Source organism: Camellia sinensis, chromosome 5 (genome assembly GCF_055761805.1).
Source record: "Camellia sinensis isolate YWXY chromosome 5, ASM5576180v1, whole genome shotgun sequence".
In the NCBI taxonomy this organism is placed as follows: domain Eukaryota; kingdom Viridiplantae; phylum Streptophyta; class Magnoliopsida; order Ericales; family Theaceae; genus Camellia; species Camellia sinensis.
Window position 1 is genome coordinate 65465503 of NC_138965.1, and position 10845 is coordinate 65476347.

Genomic DNA, 10845 nt, shown 5'->3' on the forward strand with positions numbered 1-10845 from the left:
AAAATTAATATGAGTGTTGTGCTCAAACATTAATTTGTGATTCCTCAAACATTTCGAAATCTTCCATAGTTTAGAAAAAATACAATACACTTACTGAAAAATATTGTAATGATATAAAGCTCAAACTCATAATCAGATAATTTAATCATATAATATTAATTAAAATTTCAAGGGAAACAAATATCTAATGAGACAAAAGAAAAAAAATTCACAACATATAAATGCTATTCTGAAAATGAAATACTGTGTCAGCTTGATATAGAAATCAAATCTATTTTATAGAGTACATCATCAACAGTAAATTTTCAAAATACTCTGTCCATCCAACGGTAAATTATTGTAACGGCTAGTTGTGAAATATGTATGTCAAATATATAGAGAATTTAAATTTACATCACCCTTCAAATTATTCATAATCCACAAATTAACCTATGTCCAAATAAACCAGCTCAAACAAGTTGAAACCAACCAGTTCAAACCTGTTCTTGCTAGTTGTGCACTGTAGCCGAATTGCCCAACTCGGGTCGACCGGGTGGTTGACCGGTTGCTCTCCAACGGTCACGCGAGGCAGCAGTTCAAACCAACCAGCTGAGGATTCAAACGAACCAGTGGGTTAAATGGTGCACCGGTCGACCGGTTGGTCAACCGGCCGGGCAACCGGCTGGTTGACCGGTTCCTCCCTCCAATAGTCACACACAGTGTTTTGGTGAAATCCGTATGTTGTCCTCAGTTTGATGAATTGTTTGGTGAAATCTCAATTTGATATCGATTTGGTGCAACTGTTGGAGCACCAAACAGTAACCTTTTCATCAAAATTTAAATTTGATGTCAACTTTGGTGAACCATTGGAGATGGTCTAAGAGGTATCAGGGAACATGACCTTTCACTAATCGTAAACGTGTATATCGTCTATTATTTTTCAAATATTTAACATAAATATATTGGATTATACGATTAAAATTAATCACAATAATAAAATAGATTACATGTCATGTATCTTATCTAAATATAAAAATTACTCAAGTTATTGGCTTTATTGTTAGTTAAATTTAATCAATTTTGAGTTTTCATTTTTTTTAGTTTACAACTAAGGGTTTCATTATTAGTTAAATTTATTTGATTTTGAATTTATTATTTTTTGTGTTTTTTTATATTTTTTAATAATTTTTTTCCATATTTTAATATTTTATTTTTTAGATACACATAATCTAAGGGGTTGTTTGGAGTAATCTACTTTAGATCATCTTTTTATTTTATTTAGGTCACATCACTTCTTATTTATGTTACATCGGTTCTCTATCACATTGCATAACTTTTCATAATAAGTTAAAAAATATACTTATTTAGATCATCCCAAACAACCCCTAAATATTCCTGAAAAGTAAATATTTGTGAAAAATCTACAATAATAAAATAATAAATTTTTTTTTGGTGTGTATTTAGTGATTTTTTTTAAAAATAACAAAGTATATATATTTTAAGTGTATTTAGATTAATTAGATCTAAAGATAATTTTTTTAATTGATTAAAATATTTAAAAAATTCACAAAAAAACTAAAAATATGCATATTAAAAACTCAAAATTTGTTTTCAAAAACTCCAAAGCTAATCAGTATGTTTGGTATTAATTTTTTGAATTCAATTTTTTAGAAATTGATTTTTTTGTTTTTCGTTTTTTTTTTAATTTTTAGTGAATATTTTTAAAATTTTAAACAATTTTTTTACCTTTTTAGATGTACCTTATTTAAATATCTAAATAATAAAATATTTGTAAAAAAATATTTTAAAAATTTAATAAATACACCAAAATATGAAAAATTTATTGGATTTTCATTTTTTTTTTGTATTTTTGTATTTTTGGCATTTAATGAATTTTTAAAAATATTTTTCACAAATATTATAGTTTTTAAGTGTAATTATGTTAGTTGTGTTTAAAAATGAAAAAAAAATAATTTACTTAAAATATTAAAAAAAATTAGTGAAAAAAAAATATATGAAAAACAAAAAAAAGTAAACTTTTTTGAAAAGTAAATTCTGAAAATGGAAACCAAACAGAGTAAATAGGATTTTTATTATCATTTTAAATAACAATATTAAACTATGTATCAATATCGTAATACAATTAATATTAAATAATATTATTTGGTATATGGTCAAATAACAGTATCAAAAATAAAAATTATAGTATATAATAATCAATATTTAAAACTCGTATTTTGATATGAAAAATGCCTAATCTCTCTATTTTATCACCTCTAATTACATCTCTAATATTTGCAACATTATTGGGGGAGTATGGGTAGAAACTGGGGGAGACGGGGTCACTCTAGCGCAGCGGTAACTATTGTTCTTGAAACAGTAGCATTTTGGCCAAGTCTTGTGCGTTCCAATGAGTAGTCACATCATGATGGTGTTGTGTGCATTTTAACGGTATATCTGTGCACAATCAATCCTTCAACTATATTATAATATAAAATTTTGCAACAGTTGAAGGGTTGGTTGTGCATAGATGGACCATTCAAGTGCACACAACACCATTATGACGTGGCTACTCATTGGAACGCACAAGACTAAAACGCCATCGTTTCAAGAGGAACAAAGATAATGGAGAATTTATCTGAAAGAAAAGGTGAAGGGTGAATAAATTAGTCGAACTTACAACAGCCCTTTATTTTTCTTTTTTCTTTTTTTTTAGAACATAGGAAACATTATATTAATAAAAGACAATAACAGTACATAATTAGGCCATTCAAACCAAACAAACAAACAAACAAACAACAAAAAAATAAATTCGTCAAAAAAACAGTTATAATCCAGGGAAAACTACTGATCTGCTTAAAGAAGTGGTCTGAAAAGCAAGATCTACTTGAAAGCGCAGCGTTTCCATTGACGTCGTTCCCGTCGTTGCTACCCAACTCCGCTACCGCTTCCACCAGAGAAGGAATGACACCCACAATGGTATGGAAAATAGTTAAGAGAAGAATGAACCATTGTGCGTGCAGAAAAATAAAAAATCTATGCCAAAAGCAGAGGAGAAAACTCTCAAAACTCTGATTTCAGATGTAAAAAGTTTAGATTTACCCTCTAAAACTGTAGATCTATACTCTAGAAGTGTAGATCTACACTTTAGAAGTGTAAAACGAGTCACCGGAATGTCACCGAAGAACCACTAGAGCATTGCCGGAAATCTCTTAAGAGAGAGAGGGTCTACTCGCTCTCTCTCTTTCTGGAATTGTTCTTCTACAATAGCCCTTTTAATATCACTTATAAGTTATAATTTTAAATTATTAATTCAAAAGATTTGAAATAAGTTATACATCTATCTGGTTTTAATTTTGATAAATTATAATATATATATATATATATATATAGAACTTGTTTAAATAAATAAGTTGTCGCATAACTTGCTGTTAAATATTTAATATTTTTCTCAAAAGTTATAATTAAGACAAAAGAATTGAGATTTTTTTGTCCATACATGTTTAAAGATTTCAAATAAGTTTTAAAAAAATTCAAATTGTAATTTAAGAAAATCCACTGTTTTTTAGTCAAGTAAGTTAAGTTTATAATATAAAATTACCACTAAACATCATTAGTTAATTTTTAAAATCAAATAAGCTAAGGTGGTGTTTGGGAAGGACTTCTTGGGCTAAATTAGCCATGTAAAGACAAAAAAGAAGATTTTAGCCACATGGAGACAAAAACTTCATAATCACTTGCCACCAACCATTGTCAAGGTAAATTTACAAATCTACCCCCACATGAGAGAGGGGCATCACCACAAAAGCTTTACAGTCACTTCCCAAAAAATATCTATTTTCAAAAAAATACAAAGGACGTTGAAAAAAAAAATTAAAAACGTTTTTTTGGTTTTTGTTAAAATATTTTATAAAAATAAATTTAAACTCTATTTATAAAAATATTTGTAAATATTTTAAAAATTTTTTATTATGTGTTTGGTTATGATTTGAGTGTAGAGATATGAAAGTAGTATGGAGTTTCGAGTTATGTGTTTGGTTATGAGTTTTAAAAATAATTTACTAATTGAATTTTATTTTATGTGTTTGATTACGATTTGAGTGTAGAGTTGTTTTTAAATTTAAAATATTAACATTTTAAATTATTTAAATTTTTTGAATATTTAAAGTATTCAAAGTTTTTTGATAAAATAATTTTTTAAACATTTAAATTATTTAAATTTTAACAATTTAAATTTTTTGAATATTTATTTTCATTTTTTGCTTATTAAATTTTTTAGATTATTTAGATTATTTAAATATTTAAAATAAAATTAAAATTAAAATAAAATGAAAATAAATATTCAAAAAATACACAGGACAATAACATAAAACCTCACTTTTTATCATTTCACAGAAAATGAAAAAAAAAATTAAAAAACACATGAAAAAACCATTTGTAAAAAAAAAATTAAAATACATAAATTATTTAAAAAAAATACGCGTCATTCAAAAATATTTTAAAATATTTAACAAATTACAAAAACATAAATTCAAAAAAAAAATTAAAAAAATCATTTGGGTTAAGGTTAAAAAAATATTAATAAAAATAAAAAACACATGAAAAAATCATTTGCAAAAAAAAAAAAAAAGAACTTAAAATACATAAATTATTAACAATAATTTATTAATTGAGTTTTATTTTACGTGTTTGTTTACGACTTGAGTGTAAAGTTGTTTTTAAATTTAAAATATTAACATTTAAAATTATTTTTATTTTTTGAATATTTAAATTATTTAAATTTGTTTGTTAAAATAATTTTTTGAATATTTAAATTATTTAAATTTTTACGATGTAAATTTTTTGAATATTTATTTTAAATTTTTTCCAAGGTAAATTTTTAGAATATTTACATTATTTAAATATTTAAAATACAAAAAAAAATGTAAATAAAATTAAAATAAAATTTTAATTAAGTTTTGTTTTATATATTTAGTTACGATTTGAGTACAGAATTGTTTTTAAATTAAAAATATTAATATTTTAAATTATTTAAAGAACGTAAATTAAAGAACAAGAACTAATTAATGTATAAAAAAATATAAATGACAAAAACATAAATTTAAAAAAAATTAAAAAAATTAAAGCAAAAAATAAATAAAAAAATATTTTACCAAACTACGCCAAAATAAAACCCAAAATAAAAAATAAAAAATAAAAAAATTTAAGCAGAATACCCAAATCGAAACCCCTCCAAAAAAAAAAAAAAAAAGATAGCGAAAAACGGCAAATCAAAACCAAAAATAAGAGAAAAAAAAAAACAAATAAAAAAAAAAAACAACATTGGTGGACCGTGTGGGAAGCTGACGTGGATGCCAAAATCTTTGAATTACAGGTACATGTGGATCAAGGGCACTTTGGTAAATTAATAGGAGGCCACCTCACCAAAAAGCCAAAAAGCCAAAAAAGTCAAAAAGCCCTTCCCAAACCAGGCTTTTTAGCCCCAGGCTAAAATAGCCAAAAAAGCCAAAAAGCCAAAAAACCAACCCACTTCCCAAACGGAGGCTAAATAAATTAACTCATAAGTACTATCAAATAAACTAAATCTTGTTTGTTAGCATTTGAGATTGGATTAGTAAGTTTTTTTTTTTTAAAATCATGCTTTGTTAACAAAAATAACATGGATAATAAATCATTCACTTGGTGGGATTAACAATCCATGGATTGATGGTTAATCCAAGAGACTGGAGGTTAAACTATTATTACAGAGTGGGTTTGGTAATTGTATTTTAGCAGTTTTTTTTAAAAATTTTTTGTGTCTTTAGTTAATTATTTTTTCTAAAAAAATTTAAATTTTTTATTTTTAGGTTATATTAGAATCATTAAAAAGTAAATAAAAAGTTTAAAATTTTGAAAAAAGACTATAAAGACAAAAAAAAAAAAAAACTTTAAAATTTTATTTATTTATTCTTGTAGTGAACCTTGTAGTGAACTTTCTTTGATATTTTCAAAATAACAATTACTTTTAAATTCTTTTAGACTGAATGAACCTGAAAATAAAAGCTTTTGATACCAAATTTTTTTAAAAATCATTTAAAAATATATATATATATATATATACAAAAATTTAACTGTTATGAATTTTCAAACATGTTCAAGTTTGATTTATTTACCTTTCCAGCCGATGATCTCAAAAGAGTTTGTTGATCATAAGGTGCGCTCAAGTAATTTGATTTGGTGGTGCAATTAGTATACTAATTAGTGTATCAACATATTATTATTGACTTACTCTATTATACAAATTATAAATATTCAAAACTTCTAAAATTATGTCACATCATCTGTTAGTATATTAATTGGTATAGTATTATTCAATTTGATTTGAATACTAATCTTTTTGTGAATTTGATAAACTCACCAATAACCTTTTATAATAAATTTTCCTCATTTATGATGAACTAAAAACATAAGCAAGACCCAATTATCTATTATCATGCAACCGAAGAGATGTGTGTTCCACGGACGGACAAAAAGCAGGTATGTCCAATCTGCATCACAGGTGATACTAAGGTAAGTTTGAAAAGACTAAATAAGTGTACTTTTTGACTTTTTATGAAATATGAGTTGGATTTGAGTTAGGTTTGAAGTGATGTGTTAGAGAGATGATGTGACTTAAATAAATTGATGTGACTTAAATAAGATAGTGACTTTTTGACTTTTTGAATTTTTTAAAGAATGCCAAACTTGGCGTTATAAGAATCTAGTGAAGCTTTACTCATTCAATCCACCGTTATTATAGGAAGAGCACGCTCGCTTGCTGCAAATTGGGAGAAGAGTGATAGGTACTCTTGGCTGTGGTTTGACATGTGACTTTTTTTAGTTAATTTTTTGATTTGTTTTTACTATTTTAGTTCTGGTTAAAGAGTTCATTTTAGGTTACTTTTTTTATTTTTGAAAGAGAGAAAAAAAAAATAATTCAGTGTATTTGGTTTGAGTTTTCTGAATTAAGTTTTTTGGTTTTCATATTCTTTTGTTTTTAGTGAATATTTTTTAAATTTTAAACATTTTTTTTACTTTTTTAGATGCACCTTAATTAGATGTATCTAAAAAGTAAAAAATTTATGAAAAAATATTTTAAAAAATTAATAAATACATAAAAATACAAAAAAATGTACTTCTTGTATTTTTTTTTTATATTTTTGGTATTTAGTGAATTTTTAAAAGATTTTTTTTACAATTTTTTTATTTTTTAAGTGTATTTATATTAGGTGTGTCTAAAAAATAAAAAAATTGTTTAAAATATTAAAAAAATTCAGTTAAAAAAAAAACACGAAAAATAAGAATGTAAAATTTTTTGAAAAATGAAAACAAACAAGCTGAATCATGATTTAAATGTAATATTTTATCTTATTAATTTTTTAATTTATTTTATCTTTTTATGCCTAATTAAGCTGAAAAAGTCAATGCCAAAAGAAGGCTCCTGCTTCAAGCAATTTATCTGGGACAGTACCTTTTGTTAGCATGCTGATGAGAAATGGACTTCATCCTTACTTTTTCATGAAAGAAGCAAATTTTGGGACTGCAAAGCAAATAATGGAGTCCAATTTTAGTGTGTGAACAGTAAACATTTAGGTATACATTGATTCATTAATCTCACAATTAAAAATAAGATTAATCGGTGAAAAGTTTGCATTTATAGATTCATATATTATTTGGTCTAATGTTTAATTGTATTTTTATATTGAGGACAAACATTGAAAAGTTATCAAAAAATTGGTCAGAAAAGTCATTGGTGGCGATGGATAGATAGATAGGTGGCATTTGATAGATAAGTAATACGTGTACAAATAAGTGACATTTAAACAGATACGTAACATGTATAGATATGCAAGTTTTTAGACAAGTGTTTTTTTAGTTTAAAAAAATTTAAATTTGGACATACTTAATCAACAGTTTTAAAAATAGATCTCTAATCTAAACTTAAAATTATACCAAGTGACCATTTAGATAAATATTTTCTTAATTTTGGCAAACAAGTCACACGCAATTCAAGTGCAATCTGACCCAGACCCACATTCGAAGCCAAGTATTCAACTTATGTGCCATGGTCTGTTGTTAACATCTTTCAATTTTTTCCCCTATCCTTATTCAAAGGAAGAAAATTAATCAATGTATTTATTTCATTCCTTGTCAACAAAAAATTTATTTTCAAACAAACATTTCCAACAACTTAAGAAAATAGTAGTGACATGTATTATAATGATAAATGTGTGAATAAAACATATATTATAATTATAATTAGTTCAAAATAATGATCCATCTTTAGAAGTATATTCATTCTGTTGACCAGTTAAAAAATGTATTTTGTATGTGCAATTCAACCGACTCAATATATATATAACTTCCATATGTACCGTTAAACATATTAGTTTTTTTGGATAAATTACACTGACACCCCTTGAGGTTTTGGTTTATTACAGTTTTCTCCCTCACATTTTGGAAATTACATTTCACCCTTGAGGTTTAAAATTTTATTATAGATTCTCCCTCAGCAATTTAATTTTTTTGAATACCAATTTTGCCCTCATTGGGTAAATTACATTGACACCCCTCACATTTTAGAAATTACAATCGTCTCCCTAAGGTTTAAAGTAGCATTACCAATTGCCCCCTCAGTTAGTGTTAGTTGAAAAAAAAATTCATTGGAAAAAAAATTAATTAAAAAAAAAAATTTGTTGGTAAAATTTTTAAATTTCTATTTAAAAACCAATATAAGCTCATTTTTTGAATTTACGTTTTTTCCTCAAATTTACAAATTGAGACAATCATTTATAAACTAAAAAAATTATCAAACAAGTTTTTATTGCAGTTTTTTTAAATTTTGTAAATATAAATTGAAAACTAAAAACAAAATGGTTACCAAACAGGCTTCAGATGGTAAAAATGTCGTAAAATTAACAAATAATTAAATAAGCTACCAACGTAAAAAATGACTTATCAAAAGATTCTTAGGCTATGTATGGTTTGATTTTTAGAATTTTTTTAGAAAAAATTAAAAATTAATTTGGTTAAGAAATAAAAAATAAAAAATAATTATAATTTTTATCTTTCGAGCGGTTAGAAATAATTTTTTACAAATTAAATTAAAATAGCCATACGTATATATATAATCTGCTCAAAAATTAAAACGATAATTATTTTTCACCCTTAAATGATAATTATTTTTTATTTATTAACCAAATTAATTTTTAATTTTTTTTTTAAAAAAATCTAAAAGTCAAACCATACACCAAGAATCTTTTGATAAGTCATTTTTTACGTTAGTAACTTATTTAATTATTTGTTAATTTTACGACATTTTTACCATCTGAGTCCTGTTTGGTAACCATTTCGTTTTCAGTTTTCAATTTATATTTACAAAAATTTTAAAAACTGTCATAAAAACTTGTTTGATAAATTTTTTTAGTTTATAAATATTGTCTCAGTTTGTAAATTTGAAGAAAAAGTATAAATTCAAAAAATGAGTTTACGTTGGTTTTTAAACAAAAAATTTACTAATTTTGCTAACAAATTTTTTTTTTATTAATTTTAATTTACTTTTTTAATGAATTTTTTTTTTCAACTAATACTAACCAAGGTGGCAATTGGTAATGCAACTTTAAACCTTAAGGAGGGGATTGTAATTTCTAAAATGTGAGGGGTGTCAATGTAATTTACTCAATGAGGGCAAAATTGGTATTTAAAAAATTAAATTACTGAGGGGGGAATTTGTAATGAAACTTTAAATCTCAAGAGAGATGTAATTTCCAAAAGGTGAGAGGAGAACTGTAATAAACATAAACCTTAGGAGGTATCAGTGTAATTTACCGTAGTTTTTTTAAGTACAATTTCATTCTAAAAAGCCAATTCTGTGAAAACATCCCTAAATATGACATATATGTGGTATCTTTATTTTTTATTTTTCATGTGTTCACTTATTGTTATATGAACAGACAATCACTTTATAAATCTAACCTAACAAAGATTTCAAGCACCTCACAATGATCATAAACTTCTATACAAATATGTGATGCCAAGAAATATTATGGGAACAATTGCAGAAAAATGTTATTGCCATAAAATAATTATAAAGTGATGAAAGAACAAGACATTCTTGCATAATTCAATGTATAAATTACTTGTACTTCTATCATTTTGTAATTATTTTTCTACTTTCAAATTTTTGATATTCTCCCAAGGTTATGAGTGATATAATTTAGTGAAAAGAAATAGAATCACTGGTGGCTGTAGTTTAGTGGTAAGAATTCCACGTTGTGGCCGTGGAGACCTGGGCTCGAATCCCAGCAGCCACAATGTTTTCTGTTTTTCCTTTTTTTTTTTCTTCCCAAGTATTGTGTCCTCGTATTTTTTTGCACAGAGAGATTACAAGAGAAACAATAACAAACCCCTAACAAAGCTGGCTAGAGAATATAAAAACAGAGTCCTAGAATTTAACCCACAAAATAGATGTTTTAATTTCGTTTTAATAATTTATTTTTTAAAAAACACTAAAAATTAATTTGATAATTTTTTTTTTTGAAAACACTTATAATTTTTACATTGTTTTCTTTTTCTTTTTATTTCTAAAAATTCAAAAACATCTTTTTAGTGTTTATTTTTATCAAGCTAGTTGTGGGGACATATTTTCCGAGTATCAACACGTGGCCAAGGTGACGCTGAAGTGTCAGCCGAAGTGCTACGTGTCCTGGTCATGACGCCGAGATCATCTCGGCTAGGCCGATGTTATCTCTGAAGATATCGGAATCCGGGATAAGCGGATAAGGGACAAAAGTCCTAGAATGAGAGAAGACTTCAGTTTAGGTAAAGATAAGACTCTTGGCCCCATTT

The 10845-nt window shown here is 25.4% G+C and overlaps 1 non-coding gene across 1 annotated transcript; it reads left to right on the forward strand.

The window, feature by feature from the left end:
• Nucleotides 1-10238: 10238 nt before the first annotated feature.
• TRNAH-GUG (transfer RNA histidin (anticodon GUG)) lies at nucleotides 10239-10310 on the forward strand. The gene has a single exon. It is a non-coding gene; the product is annotated as a tRNA-His (tRNA).
• Nucleotides 10311-10845: the final 535 nt, after the last annotated feature.